Source organism: Mirounga angustirostris, unplaced genomic scaffold, assembly GCF_029215605.1.
Source record: "Mirounga angustirostris isolate CCGP_5_RB_7025 unplaced genomic scaffold, mMirAng1.0.hap1 SCAF_2, whole genome shotgun sequence".
Taxonomy (NCBI): Eukaryota; Metazoa; Chordata; class Mammalia; order Carnivora; family Phocidae; genus Mirounga; species Mirounga angustirostris.
This window is the reverse complement of record NW_026991710.1, coordinates 81,076,743-81,099,875: the sequence shown is the minus strand read 5'-3', so window position 1 is coordinate 81,099,875 and position 23,133 is coordinate 81,076,743. Positions and strand designations below refer to the sequence as shown.

The following is a 23,133-nucleotide window of genomic DNA, read 5'->3' as shown; positions in this document are numbered from 1 at the left end:
ATTAGCAAAAAAGCAGCTAATTCAGTAGATTAAGCAGTCCGCAGAGGAAAGTACCAGGAACACATCTAGTCTCATCCCTGAACAGAAATGATAATAGATGATGAAGATAACCTACTAGTCAGTGGAAAGGTTCAAATTTAAATAACAGAAGGTTTAGTTAGAAAGGACAAATCAAATTTATTGTTGTTTGACTTTCATTTTGTCTTCTCCAGTTTGAATTACTGAAAAAGAAATGGGAATGACCAGTTAGCATTCCTCATGCCACCAGGAAGCTTCCTGCCAAATTCTGTGGAAGCTAGGTATAACTTGGGGAAAATGTTCTTGTTTTGTTTTATGAGACATCAAGATATCTGTCTTCTATTATTTTTATTTTCTATAGAGATAATTTGAGAAGTGTTGAAGAATGAGAAATATGACAAAAAGAAGAATAACTGATTATATTTGGAAATAAATGTTGCAATTTAAAATACAGTGTGGTACATGATAAGATGTATTGATTTACATTTTTAAATAACTGACTGTGGGATTTGAAGTGATTGTAATATAGGAGGTAGAGAGAAAATTATATTATTGTGACTATAACCCAGTGCATTAAGAGCAAGAAATATCATAAAATTCCAAAATTAATTTGCCATATCAGATATATACAATATTCCTTCCCCCTCTTTTAAATTTGTGTTATTTAATAGATTGCTAATATGCTAGTTTAACTTAATGGGATTCCATTTTACTTCCTTTGTGAGTTTATTAGTTATAACTCTCTGCTATATTATTTTAGTGGTTATTTTAGGGTATATATTATACCTCTTTAACTTCTCACAGCCTACCTGTAAGTGATATTCTAATACTTTACATATAGAATAAGAACTTTAAAGTGTTCTTCCTTTATTTCCCTCTCTGTCTTTGTGGTATTGCTGTCATGCATTTTACTTATACATCCTTTTTTTTTTCCTTTCACTTATACATGTTATTAAGCCCCTTGGACCTTGTTATCATTTTTACTTTCAATAGTTGATTATATTTTTAAAATATTTAAGTAACAAGTTTAAACACTTGGGATGAGAGTGATCTAAGCAAAGCATAAGTGCAAAGTCCTGAAAGGGGAAAAAAGCTTGGTGTTATTCAATGTACAGTGTGATGAATACAGTGATGGGGGAGTGTGTCACAAAATGAGATCTCAGATAGAGGCAGGGGCCAAATTATTATGGGCCTGTGGACTTGGGTTACAAAATTTACATTTTATTCTAATTTGGATGCTAAACAGAGGATTTCTATTTTTAAAAGATCATTTGGGGGACGCTTGGCTGGCTCAGTCAGTAGAACTTGTGACTCTTGATCTCAGAGTTGTAAGTTTGAGGCCCACGTTGGGGATTATGGGAAGACTATACACAACACATATAAAATATAAATATAAATATAAAATATAAATACCATGATGTCCGGCATGTACTGGGCACTCAATAAATAGGAGTTATCATTCTTATCATGTTACTGTAGCCCATCACTGAACTTTCCATGTCCCATGCTCTCTTCACAAACATGTATCTCCACATGGCCACTAGAACTATCTTTATAAGACACACATCACATCAGTCCTTTGCTTAAGAAAACCCTCCAGTCCTTCTCATCGGTACAAACTTCATGGCACATATGAAGGACATTATTTGTCTTTGCATAGTCATTTCTCACATCATTCTTCTCCCAGTTACGCTTGGCTCTAGAGTAGTACTTCTCAAGTTTTCATGTGCTTACAGCTTTCCAGGGGATCTTATTAAAATGCAAACCCTGATTCTGGGGATCTGGGTGAGGCTTGAGGTTTGGCATTTCTAATAAACTCCCAGGGATGCTTTTCTGCTGGTCTGTGGATCACACTTTGAGAATCATAGCACTAGAGTACATCAAGTTCGGGCAAGGTTATTTTGGGTTTCTTTAAAAAAAAAAAAAGTTGTGGGGCTTTTTTGGCTTAAACTATTGACCTTACATTTCTTTACGTAAAATAATCCTACCCTTCTTAAATTTTCTTCAGTGTTGTAGCTGGGCACCCACAACAACTATATAGCCATAACCTATCTATTAATTATTAATAGAGCAATATACCTTTGCCAGGTTGGAAAGCCTCAGGCTTTCTCTTAGCTAATGCCATGATAAAAATTTATAGATATTATACATACTGTGACTTATAATTTCATGATTTCTTTTAACTGTGCTACCAGAGGGTAGCATGGTTAAAAAGTTTTTTGCCTGAAGCTGGTAAGGAATGAGAAAAAGAATGGAAATATAACTGCCTTTTTAACATTTAAATAAAATAAAGAATGGGAATGCTACTTAATTTATATTTTAGTATCTATAGCCAAATCCCCACAAAAAGCTCATTTCAAACTTTTAAAAAAATCCTATTTGTCTAATGGAAAAATTTAGGAATCACACGGATGAAAAGTGTCTTCAGGGCATACATGTGTAATTACTTCCATTTCTCGAGAATACTTTAGCCTTTATGAAATTTTCTCAAAGAGAGAAATCAGGTTTGTCTTCTGCTTCTGGACAGATACACCCTCACACCACCAGTTACCAACCAGGGAAAATCTCTTTGGAGTCAATTAGAACTCCTCGCTTACACTGTAACATAGAATGGGAGCAATTCCTAAAATGGCCAAGCTGGAGATAATGTAGAGCTCTCAGCAGATTGGACAGCTCTGTTCTTGGGACTGAGGAATTGTGTTTTCCATATGCACAACTCTTGGTGTTACTGAGTTACTGATTTCAGTTAAGTAGACTTTCAAATTTTAATTTACATAACATGAACACGTTTCCCTGAGAATCGACAGTTTTATGGAGACATTTCCTTGTCTGTTCTCATGAAGTTAAAAAAAAAAAAAAATCCACAGGGCATTCATTAACACTTCTAAAAGTGACAGGCTGTGTCTTTATGCCATTTTCATTTGCGCTGCTTCTGATCTTGCCATCACTCATTAAAAAGGGAGTTTAGGGTAATATAAACAATGCTTTTTGGCCATACTAGAAGCTATTTCTTGTCTGATAAAGAAGAAAAGTCCACAAGGCCTCTTGGACAAAGGATAAGGATATGTTCTTTATGGCTTGGCTCTCAAAAGGCCTATAGTCTATGATGTTTGAGGTCCCTTCCTTGGGAAACTTTCTTCTAGTGTAGCTTCTATTACTTATCATTCTGTTCTTCTATCTCAGCCTGGGAGGATACCCTTAAACCAATCATTTGGGAGGGAAGGTAGGATTTAAATTTGGCCTTGAAATAGGAATATAATTTTAATACAAGGAAGGAAGGTAGTTGGTTATGCTTGCTCAAGGAAAAATTGTCAGCTGAAGCCCCAAAGGTGGGGAGAAGTCAAGAATATTTCAGGGACAGCTCAACGACCAGCTTTGTTGGATAGTAATAGATAACTGAAAAAGGAAACTTGAGACCAGATTGCTGAGAAACTTCAATTTGGAGCAAGTTGTTTGGACTTTATTCAGTAGGTATTGATGTTAATAAAAAGTATTCCTAAATGGCAGGATGATCGTCATATTAAATTTGGATGGGCGTTAAGTTTGAGATATCCTGGGATGAGAGTGATGTTCCATCAGAAAGGAAAAGGAGGAAATAGTGTAGATGAAACAGCCTTGGCAAGCTGACTCCCATGTATATAGTTTGGTCCATGGAAAGGCATAAGCCTAAGTAACAAATGGGAAATTATAGTAACAGGAATCATTCTTTCTGCTGGAGAACAGCAATAAAGAATAATAAATAGCAATTTTGGAAGTCAGGAAAAACAGGGTGCATGTCTCCAAATCTCCAGATCCCCTGCCATTGGTGGACAAATTCAGAGTATACTAATCAGGTAAAGAAAAGGGCTTATCATAATTGAGGCAAAAGACTAGGGACCTCTTGTTATTTTTTGAGGTTCAAGGCAGAATCCCAATTCTACAGTTTGTGTGTGGGGTGGTATGAAATAGGGTAAACATGGGGGCTGGAATTCTAGGCCAGTTATTTTGGCAGAATGTAGAGAGGCAGATAGAGCCAGACACTCAGTCTAATGGATTAGGCCAACAGGATCTGGCTACATGAACACCCCAGACTTATTCCTCACTCACTGGGCCCTGGGTTTGGTTGGTGATGAAGGAGGCTGTAGGTTGAGGAAATTCAGCTGTCAGTGATAGATCATTAGATCTGGAGAGGCCAGTCTGATCGCGGTATTGAGGTTTCAAACTGCTATGGGGCAGTCTTGTCAGACTGGTCAGGAAAAAAAAGAGAGGAGACACATATTGCAAGTGTCAGGAAAAAGAGAGGTGCCATCACCACAGATTATACAAATATTTAAAAAGATAATTAGGGAAGAAGACATACAAATGGCCAACAGATACATGCAAAGGTGTTCAACATCATTAATAATGAGGGATGTGAACCAAAACCACAATGACCTCACACTTGTTAGAATGGCTGTTATCAAAAGGACATGAAATAACAAGTGCTAGCAAGGATGTGGAGAAAGGGAACCCTCATGCGCTCTTGGTGGGAATATAAATTAGTGCAGCCATTTTGGAAAACAGTGTGGAAGTTCTTCAAAATATTGAAAATAGAACTACTCTATGATCCAGCAATTCTACTTCTGGGTATATATCTAAAGGAAATGAAACACTAACTTGAAAAGATTGATGTACCTCCATGTTCATTGCAGCATTATTTACAATAGCTAAGACATGAACATTTCCTAAGTATCTATCGATGGGTGAATAAAGAAGATGTGGTATATATATGTACTTTACATTCATTATATTACACACACACACTATATATATAATGGAATATTACTGAACTATATAAAAGAATGAAATCTTGCCATCTGCAACAACATAGATGACCATGAGGGCATTATGCTAAATGAAATAAGTCCAACAGAGAAAGACATATACTGTATGATTTCACTTAGATGGGGAATTAAAAAAATAAAAAAATGAAATCCATAAGTACATAGAACAGATTGGTGGTTGTCAGATGTTGAGGGTGCAGGTGGGGTATAGAAAAAATGGTTGAAAGAGGTCAAAAGATCTAAACTTCCAGTTATAAGATAAATAAGCCCTGGGGATGTAATGTACAGGACGGTTACTATAGTTAACAATATTATACTGTATATTTGAAAGTTGCTAAGAGAGTAAATCTTAAAAGTTTTCATCCTAAGAGAAAAATTGTACCTAGGTACAGTGATGAATGTTAATTAAACTTATTGTGGTGATCATTTTACAATATATACATATATCAAATCATTATGTTGTATACTTATTTATTTATTTTTTTTAATTTTTTTTTTCATTATGTTGTATACTTAGAACTAATACAATGTTATATGTCATTTTGATCTAAAAAAAGAAAGATAATAGGGGAATATTATGTATAATTTCATGTTAATAATTAAGGTAACTTAATTGGTATAGACAAATTTCTTGAAAGACATAAACTATCAAAGAAAATTTTTAAAAATCAATTACAGCAAACAATGAATCATGGAACACTACATCAAAAACTAATGATGTAATGTATGGTGATTAACATAATAAAAAAATCAATTACAGCAGTATACAGAAGTGATAATATGTCATGACCAAGATAAACCCAGGAATGCAAGGTTAGTTTAATATTTGAAAAATCTATCAATTTAATACCCAATGATAAGCTCAAATATATGCAGAAAAAGCATTTGACAAAATCCAACATCCATTCCTTGTTAAAATCTTTCAGAAAGCTAGGATTAAAAGAGAACTTCCTGAGCCTGCTAAAGAATTATAAAAAACCTTATTTAAAATTATACTCCATGATGAAAGACTGAGTATTTTCCTCTCTAAGACCAGGAACAAGTGAAGGTTGTATGCTTTCACCACTTATATTCAATATTGTACTCCCTCAAAATCCAAAGGCCTACAGATTGGAAAGGAAGAAGTACAACTATCTTTATTGACAGATGGCAAGATTGTCTCTGTAGAAAATCCAATTGAATCTGCAAAAACTTATTCAAACTAATAAGTGAATTTTGCAAGTTTGTAAGACACAAAATCAACACACAAAAAATCAATTGTAAAATGGCCTTTACCAGTAGAGTTTTGCTAAATTGAATTGTTTTAGGATTAGTTGAAAATCAAGTGCCTCCCTATGAGTATATATCACTTTTTCGTGGATGCCAAGTTGTTAATACCCACATAGAAACCAAAATCTACTTTATTTTCTCTCTTGAGAAGTTTATTGCTCGTCCTCTGAAACAGCAGTGATTGGAGTTATACTTAGGATTCTTCAACTCTTCAACTTTGTTCCATTTATTTGTTCTGTTCTTTATTTGTTCTACCTAATGCTATTTTACTGGCAAGTATATCACCTCACAAAAATCAAGGATCTTATCTGATGTGGGGATTCATAATGTTCTTCAACCTTTTGTTTTGTCTAACTTGCTTACTTCACTCAAATATTCTAAATTGCAATATTCTAGGATTTTTTATGTCAAGTATTTAGACGTAGAATAGAATTCCAAGAAGTAAATAAACATGTTATCTGCATCGCATGATCCTTACCTCTAGACCAATTTGACACAGGTGGGCCTTAAAAAGTTGGTCCATTTCCAAGCCATCTCCTACACAAACATTGACGAAGAAACTGGTTTCAGTGTCAGTTATGGTCCATACGAGTGATTATTCTTAACTGACATTAAAAATGTTCCTTTTTTGTATTTCCATCCAAGCGGTCCGTAAGTACGTGACAGCCTATCTATGCATTTGAGTGAGAATAACACTGATTGATTTGGGTGTATTTTTAGGATGAGAGAGGAGGGTTTTTTGGGGGGTTTTTTTGGTTTTTTTTTTTGATGGAAATATTTCATATTGTGAAATGATGAAACATAGTAGAAAACATTGAGTCAAAGATATAAATACAAAATAAGCCATAAATCTACTTATTCTAAAATAGCTTTTTAGGTTCTTTGACACATGGGAAGTAAGAAACTAATGACAACCATTATTATATGGTAAAGTGTTATATAGTGAAGCAAAGATGTCCCATGTACTCCAGCTTTTTGATATTACCTACAGTTTTTTTCTATGTCCAAATGTAATAGATGAACTCCCATTTTAAGTATTGTGAGAGGCCTATTGCCTTACTCGGTATTTCTATTAATTCTTGGTTAGGGTGGGATGATTTCCAGCCTGCTCTAAATTACTACTCTTGTATATTTCTCAATTCCTATTTGTAATTTTCCTTAGGTTCTGTCCTTTTCCTACTCTGCTTCTTTCCTTTTTCTTTCTTTCTTTCTTTCTTTCTTTCTTTCTTTCTCTTTCTTTTCTTTCTTTCCTTCTCTCTCTCTCTCTCTCTCTCTCTCTTTCTTTCTTTCTTTCTTTCAAGTATAGGACTCAGCCTTGGGTTTTTAGTTTCCCCAAGCTATACTACAACAAGGGTATTTATGTAAGTAGCATAGGTTTCATGGTTAATACAGGAGGATTAAACACAGAAAGAATTTTAAAAGCAAATTAAATCAGGACAGTAGTTCCTAAAAGTCCTCTCGCCATGTTGGCTACTAGAAATTTCTCATTAGCCATCTTTCTTCTCTGTTGTCATTTTTCTGAATTCCTTTTATTCCCTCCCTCTGTTGGATGGTCCTGTCATCTCTAGTAATTCGAGTAACTGGCCACCATATCTCTATCATCTCTTGCCTATCAATGGAAAATGTGCACATTGTTTTCTAAACATTTTCCCCCACATTAACTGATCCAAGAAAATGCAAAAATCTTCTAGTAAGTAAAACAAACAAAAAGTAGTAGACATCTTGCATTTATTTCTCCCATATATTGGGATGTTGAGCAATTGGTGGAGCACATCACAGGCTGACTTGCTGGCTTGGTATCCAGTTGATAATATATATGGTTGTTCCGGCCATTGAGAGCAGTGCCATTCTCATTGATTGGTGTCTGTGCCCAGCACTTACAGATTTTGAATATCATCTCAAGCTAAATCTACTTTCCTATTTGAAATACAGGTACATGCTAATGTAATTTCATTTTTAGCGTTTCGTTGCTATATATATTTTTTCAGTTGACCCATTTTAGATTGCTTTTCTTTCATGCTTTTAACTAAAGATTGATAAAACTTATGTTTCTTAAAGAAGTAATAAACATACATGAAGTAAATGTCTAGTAAAACATATCGTTCGCTCTTTACTTTTTTTCCTAATCCCCCTTTCTCAGAATCTAGTTGCAAAGTATGTGATTTTCCCAGTGGCAAACAGATCAGAATTTAGCATTTAAAAACATTTTACATTTAAATTCTAAAAAATATTTTGCTATTTCTGTGTTTTTACTTTCTGGGATATTTGGTAAGTTTGAAAAAAAAATATCAAAGCTGATCTGAGTCATTACCGCTATGAACGCTAAAAAACTAAAATTTCAGTGTACATAATATATTCCGGCATACTATTTGTTTAGATTCATCTTGTAGCTGATTTTCTCTGGTTTAAGTATAAACTTGCAAAAGTGAGCACAGCAATGCCTTAATCATATATATCATACTAGTCTGACTTCTAGGATGTTTACTTCAAGAGTATTGCTTGGCTCGGTGTTTATAGCCTCAAAAAATTTGAATCTCATTTCTAGAAGTCAGTCTATAACTTGAAATAAGATGACAATGCTTTCTCAAAACAAACAAACAAACAACCCCAACAGAAAACACCATTTCCCTTAGATTTACTTATAACCTCCGAGAAGCAAGGACTTTGCTTGTTTGTTTGTTTTAAAAATCCTGGGAATGTGGGGATAGGATGAGTTCAGTTCTACATAAATTTAACAGGTCCGAAGACATAAGTCCAAATAGATGGTTTTGCCTTAGCTGGTGAGGATGCCGGGGCTGCTTCCTTTGTTGGTGCTGACATCACTGAAGCAGTAGAAAGGCCACTGCTTTCCTTTTTAAAGTTCCAAATTCACCCTTTAGAGTAGGTTAACACTTTGCAAATGTCAGATTTACAGTTTCTGGTGAACAGCGAAGAAAGTCCAAGAGCCTGTAAGAAATTAGAGCTGAATGGTGAGCACAGCACCAGGTGTAGAGTCACTGAATCACTGGGTCGTACACCTGAAACTAATGGAACCGTGTGTCAACTCTACTTCCATGAGGGGAGGGGGTCAGAAATTAGAGCTGTAAATCAAATTTCTTTACTATATCTTAGCTCTTAAGATACATCATATTTCAAAGATTCTAACATTTACATTTCTTTTTACATTTTCACATTTCTGGAAACAGGTTGTGTCTTGTGGTTCTGATGTCCTTGTCATTGCTAGTCCACGTGCATAAAAACTTACAGTATGAATATCAGCAACTTGGAATAAAATTGCAGAGACGATACTGTATGACCAGCACTCTTGATAGCATAGATGATAGTATTGTGTGGGAAACATGGTCATCCATGACTCTGAGTTGAACATGTTTGGAAATACTGGATTTGGGATGGGAGTAAGCTTTAGGAATACCCTAACCGATTTGTTTTGCTTATACTTTATTGTTTTTCTAAGATTTTATTTATTTATTTGAGAGAGCTCGAGCACACATGCACGTGAACAGGGAGCAGGGGGAGGGGCAAGGGTAGGGAGAGGGACAAGCAGACTCCTGCCTGAGCCTGGAGCTCAATCTGGGGCTGGATCCCATGAGCCCCAGACCATGACCTGAGCCCAAACCAAGAGTCCTCCGGATGCTTAACTGACTGAGCCACCCAGGTGCCCCTCTTACAGTTTCATTTTTATATAGATTCAAGCAGGGCATAAGATAAAAACCTATACCTCAGTAGGTATTATAAAGCTCTTTCAGTAAGTATGTAGTGAAAGTTCTGAGCTACAAAAAACACGTGTTATAACTTGTGTAGCTTTGTTTTTATTCCTTTCTTTGTGGTACATACAATAATGTCATCCTTGCAATCATTATGGTATTATGATTTTGAGGTGAACACAGATCATGAGATTTTAGAATTTTTGATTTGCTAATTTTAAAGAAGTTTTTACTGTTGCTATGTCTTTTAAAGTGGTGAAATGAGTCATATATCAAAGGAGGCATTGAAGCATTTCTTTGAAAAATAAAATTTTACAGGACTTAATCCATCCTTTCATTTTCATAATTAACATTCTTTTGGAGAATTACTATCAAATACGTTCTTTAAAAGTGAACTTCAAAGTCTAACTTTGGGCCATAAGTAAACTACTCTGCCTTGTTTATTATAGACAATCATCGTTGAGGGTTTTGAAGTTTAGTTTGGAAGAGGATTTAGCACTCTGCAAGTTTATATTTAAGATTGCAATATTGACTGATTGTCTTTCTGAGAATGTAATAGACATAATAAATTGCTTGCAACACTTAATATTTTCAGAGTGTTTGCCATTACCGTACTTGATGATTATTATTAAAAAAAAAAATCTCTCTGATCCCCCCGTTCTGAAAAGGAAACCAAAATTACTTCTCAATCCCTTCACTGTCTACATATAATCTCTGATTTAATATCACTAACCCAATACAGCAACACCTCATTTTCCCAGCATTGCTCAAGAAAAGTTTGTTCCATGCCAGTACACTTCCCAGATATCCGAAGAATATGCATTTAAATGACAAGCCTATTTTTTTTTTTTTACTATTTCTGATAGAAATATTTCTACAACACACTGTTATTCTTATATAGAGAATACTGAAAAAAATCTCTAAAATTTTGTGCTTCGTGGCAATCTCAAGAGACTGCTTTATTCGTTGATGGGTCTTCAGCACACAGTAAAGAATGGAATAAGAGGAAGCAGTTAGTGGACGTGGACTACACTCAAAACTCAATGAACTTCTTTTTCGTAGAACACGGGGACTCATTTTTGCGAATATCAGTTACAGCAGATGGCGTGCTCCACCTGGCCCAGCAGGCTATGTGCACAACCTCGGCGCCCCCCCACCCCCACACCCCCACCTCCCGGGTTCGGTCACGGTGTAGGCGCAGGACTGCATATACTTTTCTCCAGAGGGCCGGGTCCATAATCTCAATGCGCTATTTGAGAGTTCCAACGAATAATGAGTAATAATCGAATTAAGCATCACCTCACTCTAAGTTAGGAAACACGACTTTCTTCTTTCTAGTCATGGCACAACTATTCACTTAGCCATCCAATTTTGAAATCTTGGCATAGTCTCTGATTTTTTCTGTTTCCATCTTCCAGCTAGGTCAGTTGTACTGCTGCTTTTCTCTTTATGTCTCTACTATTAACACCCTTTTGACTTTTACTTTGTATTTCTTACCCTATTACTGCTTTTACCTAGAATATTCTAGTTTGTCATATGCTTGATCTTTAGGCCTCCAGTCTCTTCAATTTCCAGTGTATTAGGTACAGAACTGACTGATCTTTATCAATGAGAGGTGTTTCCCTGTTCAAAAATCTCCAGTGGTTCCCTATTTTTGTTAAAAAAAATTTTTTTAACCAAATAATGAAAGACAATTACCAGCAGAGGCTGAGTTCTGTTGGGTCACATATGGATAAAAGGATATATAATTGTTTTGACATTAAGCACGACAATCCCTTCTGATCAATCACCTGTATGGCAATCTGCTCTAACATCTCCTTGGTCTTTAGGATTGAATGTATCGAATACATCAATTTTCATTTCCAGGATAAATTATTGGAAAATCTCTACACACTCTTCTGAAACCGTTCAAGAGATTCGTTGATGTTTTGAAATTTATCTACAAATACTGAGGACATACCTGGACATTTTTTGAGCAACTCGATATATCACTGAATTTTTTTGAAGTCCTTGATACTTTAAAAAATATATATTTAAAAAATTTTACCCCACTTTATTGAGAGGGAATTGACATATAACATTGTGTAAGTTTAAGGTATACAGGGTGTTGATTTAATAAACTTGTGTATTACAAAATGATTATGACTAAGTCATAATCCTATGGCTAACTCCTCTGTCCTGTCACATAATTACCATTTCTTTTTTGTAGTGAGAACATTTAAGAGTTACTCTTTTACCAACTTTAAAGTGTATTATTAGCTATAATAATATAAATATAAATAAACATATATAATACAAAGTATTATTAGCTGTAATCACCATGTTATACATTAGAGCCCCAGAACTTGTTAATCTTAGTTTTTTTCAAAATTTTATTTTTTTATTTGAGAGAGACAGAGATAGCGAGAGAGAGCAAGAGCGAGGAGAGAGGGAGAAGCAGGCTCCCTGGCAGGCTCCCCACTGAGCAGGGAGCCCAATGCCGGGACCCCGGGATCATGACCTGAGCCAAAGGCAAATGCTTAACCCACTGAGCCACTCAGGTGCCCCTGAACTTGCTAATCCTGTAACTGGAAGTTTATACCCTTTAATCAATTATCTTTGCATATCTCCCACTTCTAAGCTACTGATAACCACCATTTTGAATACTTCTCAGTGTGTATTCATTGTATTCATTCTTATACTTAGTTGTTTGTCACAAGTTTAACTGAGATGGTATTATGTGCCAATGTGCCCAGTGTCATAGATGTGATGGTACACAAACACAGGATTTTTATCTTTATCTAAACTATGGACTACTAGCTTTCTTCACCATTTGGTGTTGAAATTTACGTTTTCTTTGCATATTCTATTTGTAGAATTTGAAGATCATTTTCCTGGCTGGAGAAAAAGAAATTCTAATGTTTGTTAGCAAATTGCTCTCTTCCCCAAGCAGTACGGTTCTTTTCCTGCCTTTTCTTTTCTCATTGCCTAAAATATGATGGAAGAGTATTTTATATTGTCCTAAGTATTTTTCACAAGTCTCGGCTCATTTTGAACGTAGCACTTTTGACACTGATTTAAAACATACTATATATACGGCTGTGCATGTTTTTTAACTTTACAGTATTCCGTATTTTTCAATTTAATTAAATATATTTTGAAAACATAATATTTAATGTCTGTTTAATAGTCCATCTTATTTAACTATCCCATATTTTGGGCTATTTGGTTTGAGTCCAGGTTTTTTTTTTGGTTGTTCTGCAACTTTAAATAATGCTTCTATGAACATCCTGGTACATAATTCTTTGCCTGTGCTTCTGATGATTTCCTTATGTTGTACTCTTGCCTCCAAATACTGTCCATGTCTTGGGCCCAGGGACTAAGCAGACTGGCTGTTTTTCCAATCTATGTCCAGTGAATATATTTTTTACTCAATGATCTTTAGAACTCTTTTGATGACTGACCAGATGGAGTGTTGCCCAGTGTGCCGCAAGATCTTCCATAAACCCCTTTAACTTACCCCTTGCAGCAGGCTAGGACCCCTGTAAGGCCTGGAGAAGGAAGAGAGGGGCCTACACAGCTTCCCAGCTGCTGATGGTAGGACACATAAACTCTAGTCCCCTTTCCCGGGGCCCCGCCTTGTGAGTGCGTGCGAGCGCGAGAATGCGTGCGTGCGTGCGCGGGAATGCGTGCGTGCGTGCGCGTGTGCGTGAGTGCACGCCGCGGTGGGGAGAGCTGAACTATTGCTGCTTGCCACAGATTGAATTGTGTCTCCCTCCCACACCAATTCGTAGGTTAAAGTTACAGCCCCTGATGGGCTGTAATAAAAGTATTCCTAAAAAGTGGCATTAAACATTCTTAAAACCTTGCTTCTAATTAAGAGAGAACACGATACCTGCATTTCTGTGGCAAAAAAAGAGAAAAGCGCCAAACGGCATTAATCTACTGTCAAAGTAGTACTACAACTCACTGTAATCCAAGTCCCAATTCAGATTATGTGGTTAGAGGGTGTCAAAATAGGCTTTTGCATCTCAGTTAGCAACTGATTAACTGTTCTCTGCAATGCTCTCAGCAAACCTTTCCCTCTTTTTCCTCCTTTTCTCCTCACAAGTCCTGCCAGATTCTATCAGAAGGCACAACTGTCCTGGTCCGGAATGGCCTTTCCTAAATCTAGTCCATCACCGCCAATACCAGAATCAAAGAGGGGCCGAGGGGTTGTTAAAAATATACGTGGCCCCCACCCCGGCCCTACGCCCTCTTAAGTCGCGGAGGCTGGGGGCGGGCGGAAAGGGCCTGGCTCTGTAGTTGAAAGCAACGCTGCAGGTGGAGGGGCTACATCGCGCCGCAGGCCTCAGCAGCACCTAGGCCTCAAGCTCCACCATTAGCAAGGAGTCCGGAGGCGGCGTCTGCATCCGCTTCTTCCTAGATTCTCCCGCCGGGCAGGAGGCTGGGGCAGAGAGAGCTTAATTCTCGGCCTCGCGGCCTCGCGGCCTCCCCTCCGCCCCCTACCGCTTCCCCCGCCTCCGTGGCTGAGCCACGGGCCTACCGGGCGGCCTGGCCTCAGTTCACCCCGCCCTCCGGCCTGCGCGAGGAGGACTTACAGAAGAACTCGGCCACGGTTTCGGCGCTCCCGCGCAGGGTGATGCCTTGCTCCCGGGAGAGCTGCAGCGCCATGGCCAGTCCTACAGACGAAGGAGTGCGCTTCCCCCCGGCAGAGAGCGACAGCAGAGACGCCCACAGCAGTTCCCCGCCACTCGTTTCAAAAGTAACGGCGCAGCACGCCCTCGGGCCTCGGCGCAGGCGCGATGAGCCTCTAGGCCCCGCCCCGTGGGGCGGGGCCTGCAGGTCCTCTGGGCGCTTTTCGGAGCTGGCCTGTCCGCAGGCGCAGGGGGTAGGCGTGGTCGCCCAGTTCTGGGTGGTCAAGCTCCGCAGGGTCCCGGCTGGGCGTGTGTAGTTGTGGTCTACTAGACCGGCCTGAGGGAAGAAGACGCCAAAACCTGGTTTGGGTTTTTTTTTTAAAGATTTTATTTATTGGGGCGCCTGGGTGGCTCAGTCGTTGGGCGTCTGCCTTCAGCTCAGGTCGTGGTCCCAGGGTCTTGGGATCGAGCCCCGCATCGGGCTCCCTGCCCCGCCGGGGGCCTGCTTCTCCCTGTCCCACTCCCCCTGCTTGTGTTTCCTCTCTCATTGTCTCTCTCTGTCAAATAAATGGATAAAAATCTTAAAAAAAAAAAAAAAAAGAATTAATTTATTTGAGAGAGAATGAGAGAGAGCACATGAGAGGGGGGAGGGTCAGTTTCAGATATTTTAAATATTTAAATATTTAGGTGGAATTACTTTAAAAGAAAATTTTGTTGCACACCATATTCAAAATGCTAAAAATTGTAAACCTTGAGGTGTTGAAAACATGATCTTATGAAAATATCAGCCATTTTCACAGATCTGAAAAAAAGCTACTGAATTGTACTATATGCCTACTTAAGTTTTTGTTAGCTAAGCAAATAGATTTATTTTGAGATATGCAACTATGAATAATTGCCACTGCATTAATTCTACCACATTGTTAGGAATCATGACCTTGCATTGCAGACTCTAAAATGGATCTGAATTTGAAACCCTGAGAACACTAGCGATAGAAGGGCAATGAGAAACATCATTATAAGGGCTCCTACAGCTTCTTTTAGGAGGAAAGAATCTGATACACATGAGTACTTTCAGGGCACTAAAAAAGCAGCTGTGATTACTAAAAAGCATCTATGCTCCAAGCTTGTAGCTTTGAACTAGGTGCTTAGCTCTGTATTTGAAGATAGTTATAGGAAACAATGTAATATAGCAGCCGAACTGCTTTCAAGGTCAACCAAAATTCACGGGTATTTAAATGAGAATTTAGGGATGCCAGAAACCTTCATTCTGTTCAGTGACTACTACTGAGTACAGATCATTCAGTTTGGGAATAGGATAAAAAAGCATGCATGAATGTCATGCATGGAAGTAGTTCCATCAACATGCCTGTTTACCGGCACAGATGGCCAATCTAAGTGAATCCAAATTTATTTTAAATTTAAAAACATGTTAAATGTTTCTACAGAACTGTCTCATGGGGTCCTGAATCACACACAGTACTCATTTTACACTTACAGAGTGTAACAAAAAGGATAAAAGCAGAGTAACAGCTTCTAGTTAAAAAAAAAAATCCTAGCTATAAAGTTCAAATGTCTGCAATAAGTTTTTACCACAACCATATGAATCACACTGGGTTTAGAAGTTTGGAATTTTTATATTTATTTTTATAATCAACTACTGTCTAATCTCTCAATCTTAAATCTCTAGTTAATGCCACCAAATATAAGCCCAAACAGGAACCTCTGACTACACACAAGCTCTTAGATCGTATTCTTTAAACTGACAACTTTCAGCACTTTATACTTAAGGAGGGCCTGTACTACTCTTAAATATTTTACACTTTCGTTTTCCACGTTTTACTCAACATAAACTCTTAGAAATATATAAGAATATATATACACATACATGTCATAGAAAGTGGTCAGCCTATTGTCAACATCAGCTATAATATAAAAACCGTAACTAAAAAAGTCTTTATACAGAGTTTCAGATGATCTGAATTTTACACAGAAAAGTGTAACTTTGAGAAATGAGGACTGTAATCCTGTGCTACTTGGGAGAAAAAGTAATGTGAAAAGAAAATTAAATTAAATGTAACCCCTTCCATTTAACTTCCAATAAAATGTTACTTTCAAAGATTTGGCAGGCTCTGAGTGAAGTGTTCTTATGTATGACTACTTAAAAAGATCACCAAACTATCCTAAGTTTCTGTCTTTAAAGGGAGAGAAGGAAAAAAAAAAGAAGAGGACACTGATGTTGATTTGTAAGACAAATCACTTTTTTCTTTCAACTAATAATCTGCCTACAGAACATCTCCAAAGAACAGCCTGACACACTGAAAAAAATCAGCCCAGCTCTCCTGCCCGCTCCCCATTCAATGGGGGCAGAAAAGTGGAAGTGTGCAAGGGTGAAAGGAAACTAGGGACAGATGGCCTCGGAGTAGCAGGTGACCTTTGAAAACTGGGGGCCCACAACAATCAATAATTCCAGATCTAGATGGCCTTCGTGCCTCACCCCGAACTCGCAGGAAACTGTCCTTTGAAAAGAAACCACTTTTTCTTTTCTTTTCAGGGTTTATCCTCTGGTTGCTCCAGATTCAGATTTTGAAGGAAGACAGCCAAAGCGGGGAAAGAGGACTTTAAAAGGAGGGCGGAGTAATTAAACAGAAGAGATAAGATTTGCCCTAAGCTATCGCCTCGGTCCAAAACCCCCGAAAGGAATGAAATCGACACATACATACACAAACTCGTTTAGGAGAAACTGCCTTAAAAAGAGCCCCTTCTAAAATCCCAAAGGAATACACCGTAAGAGAATAAAGGAAGACAAAAATATCAGACAGTCCATTTTCAATGAAGCATCCCTCTGCCCCCCCGCCCCCGCTGGGCGCCCCCAGCCAGCACCCAGCCCCGCGCCCCCAAGGTAAAGTGGCAAGTGGGGGGATGCTGAAGGGACTACCTTGTTTTGTCTCCAAAGGGCAACACAGCAAACATAGGAAGGTCGAAGTGCAGACCACGCGGCCTCCGCAGACTCTGGACTCCGGGAGGCGCCGGGGGGCGACGACGTGCCCAGGGGAGGCGGTGACTCCAAGCCTGCTCCCTTACCGACCCCGCCACCGGGCCGCCGCCCGCCGCAGCCCGCTCGCTCCGCGCTGCGCCGCCCCCTGGCGGGGAGCGCCCGGCAGAGCGGAGGCCGAACGCCGGCGGGGGGGAGCCCAGCGCCGAGCCTCGGCCGGCCGCTCCACCATCACCGCCCTGAGTGCGCTTTCCTGGCGGCCAAGGCAGCCAGCGCCGGCTGCCCGACGGCCGCTGCCTGGAGGCGGCGGCGGCGGCGGCGGCGGGTCCGGGACTCTTCTCCAAAGAGGCGCGTCCTGGAGTCAGTCGGAGTCCGCGTGTAGAAGCCTTTGCCCGCGCAGCGGCTTCTCACCAACTCCTCAGGCTTCAGGGCATCCGCCCGCCTCCACTCTCTGCTCCGGCCCCTCCTTCCTCGGCTTCAACCTCAATTCCTCCCCAACTCTACGGGAGCCTTTCCCACGCGCGCCCCAACTGCCCCCCGGGCAGCCACCTCCCAAAGGACAGGCACCCTCCTCCCCGCCCTCGGCAGCGGCCGCCCGGCGCTTGGCTCTCGACCGGGAAGAGCTGGCCTCTGGGGTCGGCTGGGGCTGCGCGGGACCCGTCAGCGCCCCGCTGTCGGCTCCCGCCGCGCCTCCCCAGCGCCCTTTGTGTGCGCGCCGCGAACCCCTCTGCGGAGCCCTTTCAGCGGCGCCGCCTTGGGAGCAAGAGAGAGTGAAAGGAAGCGCCGGGCCAAGCAAGGGACTGGAAAGGGGCAAAAGGCGACAGCGCTTACTCTGGGAAGACTCCGGCATGTTGCTGCCTTTGGGCTCCTCGTGGTCTCGCCCCTACCCCGACTTCCCCGCCCGCCAAGGGCCAGGGCGAGGGGGGACGGGGGAGGAGCGGAGCTGCTGGGACCGAGTTGGAAATGGTGCTTCCGGAGCCGCAGGGAAGGGGCTCAAAACTGTTTTGGTTTCGCTGAGGAGATTTAGGGGGACTAGGAGGCTAAAGAAGGGCTGGGGGAAGGCCCGTGAGCGCGGATGTATGTAAATAATCTTGCTCTCAGGGAATAATCTTGCTCTCACCGGCCGTGTGTGTGTGTGTTGGGGGGGGGGGGGTCCGCATGTACATTTTTGCATTGAACTTTTTGAGCAAGTTGGATCGAATCCCACGCTTGGGCTTTTCGACTGTACTAGCCATAAAGTCGAGGTGTCTACACCCTAACAGGACCAAAGACCTACTTCAAAAGCAAAGGGCCTGGGAACCGAGGTCGTTTAATGGTAAAGGAAGAGGAAAATTCAGTAAGGGAGAGAGATGAGCCCCCAGGTCACTCTCAGCGCCCCGGGTGGGTCTTCCAGGGGTCCTCTTCTTACCTGGTGGCTTTCCTAACAAAGTAAGAGCAGGTAAAGTCCCAGTGATCATCCAGCCACGCTTCCACGGAATCCTGGTCCCGCTGCAGCTTCGACTCCCCGGAGCCGGGGCTGGCCCGCTCCATGATCCGCGCCCAGCGTCTGTGCAGCTGGTTTGTGCCGTTTTCCACCCCAGCTGGGGTCTCTCCCTCGGAGGAGCCGGCCTCTGCCCCGAGACCCTCCCCCTCCGCCTTGCGCCGTCCGGCTGGCTTTTGGCGAAGCTGCTCCGGCGCCCGGCCAGCCGCTCGCCACGCCCCACCTCTCCTGGTGATCACCGCTCCCAGGTGCGGCGGGTGGGGCAGGCGCAGCAGCCGCGCGGCCTCGCCGGGGTCGGGCGGAGGCTGGGTCTCGCCGTCTGTCGGGTCCCCAGATTCCAAGGCGGCGGCGGAGGCAACTGGCGAGCTCTCCGGCCGCTAAGTGGCCGCCGCTGGAAGGAGGCCGCTCGGCCGCTGGGGTGCGCTGTGGGCTGAGCGGGTTCCGGGGGAGCGCGCAGAGGTGACTGGGGGTGTGTTCGCAGAGTGCCCCACAGTACGAAAGGGAGAGTCGCGATGTGTGCGCCCATCCCAAGTCCTGAAAGCTGGAGTTAGGGGAACCTTCCACCAAAAGTAAGAGGTGCGGCTACCCTGGCGACTTTTCTCAGGTCTGAGTGAACAGTGACCGCCCGGCCTCGCTTTCCTCCCCAGGGCTTGGGTCTGGAAGGTGCAGGGATCGACCTTCCTCCGAGCCCAGGCAGCCCGGGGGGGTGTGCCACGGATTTGCGGCTCCTGGTGGGTAACTTCCAACAAAGGCATTTCCGTAATTACTATGTTGTTAATAACCACAAATAATTATAAAGTAGGCGTCTTTGCATCAAACATTCCCTTTTTATGACTGCAACAAGATTTTCTGGGAAAAGGAAAAGGTAAAACTGAAGTAATCATCATGGTTTGTGTATGAAGTCAGAAGACAAGGGAACCTCTGTACAATTAGGTTAGAGAGCATAGACGCTACCCGGGGATAGTACAGAGCAGACTGGTTAGCCCAAGTTTTATTAGTCATTTATATTTAAATGGAATTAACACACACCCCACAAAAAAGTATCCGTTTCAAAGGGCTCAGCTTTCCTACTCTATTTTGTCCTATCCCAATCATGCTTTCCAAAAAGGAATTGGTGTCTTCCTTTTGCTTTGTTCTCATCTCCATCTCCTTGTCCCGCAATTTGCAGTTTTAATAACGGTATTTTGCAATGACCTAATTTGGGGGCAGAATGAAATATGGAGTTGTATGTTTCACAACGTGTGAACGACACCATTAGCAGTGATATACCCATAGTGATTTAGCTGACATACTTTTAACAAAGTCCTTTCAAACTATTCTTGGCAAGAATGTTAGACATTACTCATAGAATGAGTATTACTACATAGAAATGCATAATTAAATTGATAATATAAGAACTTTAAAAAATGTCTTCCAATCCGCCAATGCAATGGTTTATCCTTCCTGCATTAAATAATTGTCCTTCTACAATTATAGTTTTTCTGAAACTTTACTGATGTATGCAAGTAACCACAAACCAACAAAAAGTAAGCAAAGCAGTAGAATGTGAAATAATGTGCAATAAATTATATCGGATTTTAAAATGCGAGTTCTGTGATCCTGATGTGTGATTACAGTGCTCGTGAACTCGAGACTTTGTCCTCAGTGCTCAGTTTTTCCCTGTGGAAATCCATGCATTTCTCCTAACAGAGGGTCAGTTATAATTTAAAACTATACTTTCCTACAAAAAATGAAGTGAATTTTTGGCTTGAATTGTTTGCTTCAGCTGGCTGCCTTGATTAAATAAACAAGCACTATCTAACTGTCCATTTTTCTCTTAACCTGAAAGGGTTAAATTATCAGAAACCAGAGAGTTTTCTGAAAAGTTACTGCAAGAAAAACAATCCGTGGATTCTGCCATTGGCGAGTCTGAATTCTGTGTGGTATACATGGCAGATTGGGGGTTCTTGTGAAGGCTGGTTACTTGAAGTGAGCATATCACAGTGGTTTGGGGGATGAGTTATTTCAAACTGTTCTAGTCTCCAGAGATCTCAGATAAAATTTGTAACAAATCTCTGTAACTTTAAAGTTCTTAAAGGTGACCTCACCCTGACCTCTTGTTTCCCAGCTCCATTTTATTTTTTATCCCTATCTGATAGATTTTTTAATGTTTTAACTTACTGGTATGGATTGCCCTAAGCATCTCCAATCTTGTTTTAGAATGAGTTGAAGATTGAGTAAATAATAAACATTATCAGGAAATAACTTTAAAAATGCTGTTCATGCTATTTACAACAAACAAATGCACAATGGAGGCCTAACAGAAAGGCCTCCAATTCCCGTCGTAGTAGAATAAAACCCAAACTCTCTAATGTGGCTTACAAAGTTCTGCATGATTTGACTTCTACCTACCTCTACTCTTGAGGTTTTGATCATACAACTAGAAAAAAATAAATCAATGATGATCAAATTCTCAAAAAAAGGAATGTGAATTACAGGAGTCATGAAATCTTTCCTGACCTGCTTTTTTTTTTTAATTTTTTTATTCTTATGTTAATCCCCATACATTACATCATTAGTTTTAGATGTAGTGTTCCATGATTCATCGTTTGTGCATAACACCCAGTGCTCCATGCAGAATGTGCCCTCCTCAATACCCATCACCAGGCTAACCCATCCTCCCACCCCTCTCCCCTCTAGAACCCTCAGTTTGTTTTTCAGAGTCCATCGTCTCTCGTGGTTCGTCTACCCCTCCGATTTCCCCCCCTTCATTCTTCCCCTCCTGCTACCTTCTTCTTCTTCCCTTTTTTTTTTTTTCCTTAACATATATTGCATTATTTGTTTCAGAGGTACAGATCTGAGATTCAACAGTCTTGCACAATTCACAGCGCTTACCAGATCACATACCCTCCCCAGTGTCTATTACCCAGTCACCCCATCCCTCCCACCCCACCCCCCACTCCAGCAACCCTCACTTTGTGTCCTGCGATTAAGAATTCCTCATATCAGTGACTGACCTGCTTTTTTTTCATTCAAATCCCATACAGTATATTCTGTCCCCTTTGCAACCTTCCAGTGTATTCCAGGCTTGAGAAAATTAATATATTTGCACTTATAATATATTTGCACTTATGATCCAGTTTCCTCACTATTGAAGGGGGAAGACTAGAAGGTACATTGTGGTGTTGAAATGGAATTGGAGGTTAAAAATTAAACATGTGGGGTTGTGTGTGGGTGTGAGTTGTATCACGGGGAGAAATCCCACATGATGAAGAAATGCAGGCAGTTTCTAAGAGCTGTGGGTACCTTCCAGCTGACAGCCTACAAGGAGTTCCTGTCAGCAAGAGAATGGATCCCTCAGTCTTACAAATACAAGGAACTAAATTCTGCTAACAACCTGTGTGAGTGCAGAAGTCGATATTTCCCCATTCGAGCCCCAGATGTGACCACAATCCCAGCCAATATATAGACTTGCAGCCTTGTAAGATGCTAAGACATTTTCATAATTGACAACTTAATAATAATGAGTCTTATAATCCATGAACATAGTGGATTTATCCATTTATTCTAGTCTTTTAAAATGTCTCCCAGTAATGTAGTTTTTAGTATATTTGTCTTACACATATTTTGTTGGATATATCTCTGTATCTACTTCAGCTCTGTCACTGAGAAGTACTAGAAGCTATGACATTCCAGTAGCAATGAGTACAGTTAGTACCCAGATTTTGGTGTCTAAAAACCATTCTTCACTTTAAAAGGAATCAGAAGTCTGTGGAGAAAAAATTCCAGGTCTAGGACACAGAAAGTATTAGATAAGCCTGGAAAATCTTGTTTTGCTAGAAAATTAGAAAGGCTTGAAAAGATGGCAATATATCAGAAGGACAGAGGATATATCTGCAGGGAGCTTCCAATGGACAAATCTAGGGCAATTTAAATATCAAAATTGGGATACAGTAATAGTAACAAATTTTAACAGCTGACTAAAATAAGAAACTGTAATTTCACTCTGCTATAAGTCAATCACTAGATAAGTAAGTAAATAGGAAAGAAGAGAATGTTCCTTACAGTAGAATGCTAACTAATGAATACAAAAGGAATTATGTAGTAAGAGAATCATTAATGGTTACTAAAACTAATCAGTGAGAGTTTGATGATGAATGGAGTATCTCCTCATAAGTTTTTTATTAGTCATCATGGGGAAATAGTATCTTTACAATGGAGAGAACTTATGGATACCTTTCTAACCAAGTGATCAATTTAATATCACTTA

General features: G+C 40.5%; 1 pseudogene; it reads right to left on the bottom strand.

Annotated features, from left to right (window-relative positions):
• LOC135363614 (mitotic spindle assembly checkpoint protein MAD2A-like) overlaps positions 1-19,260 on the bottom strand; it is a 46,924-nt pseudogene extending 27,664 nt beyond the window's left edge.
• Between the last annotated feature and the right edge of the window lie 3,873 nt (positions 19,261-23,133).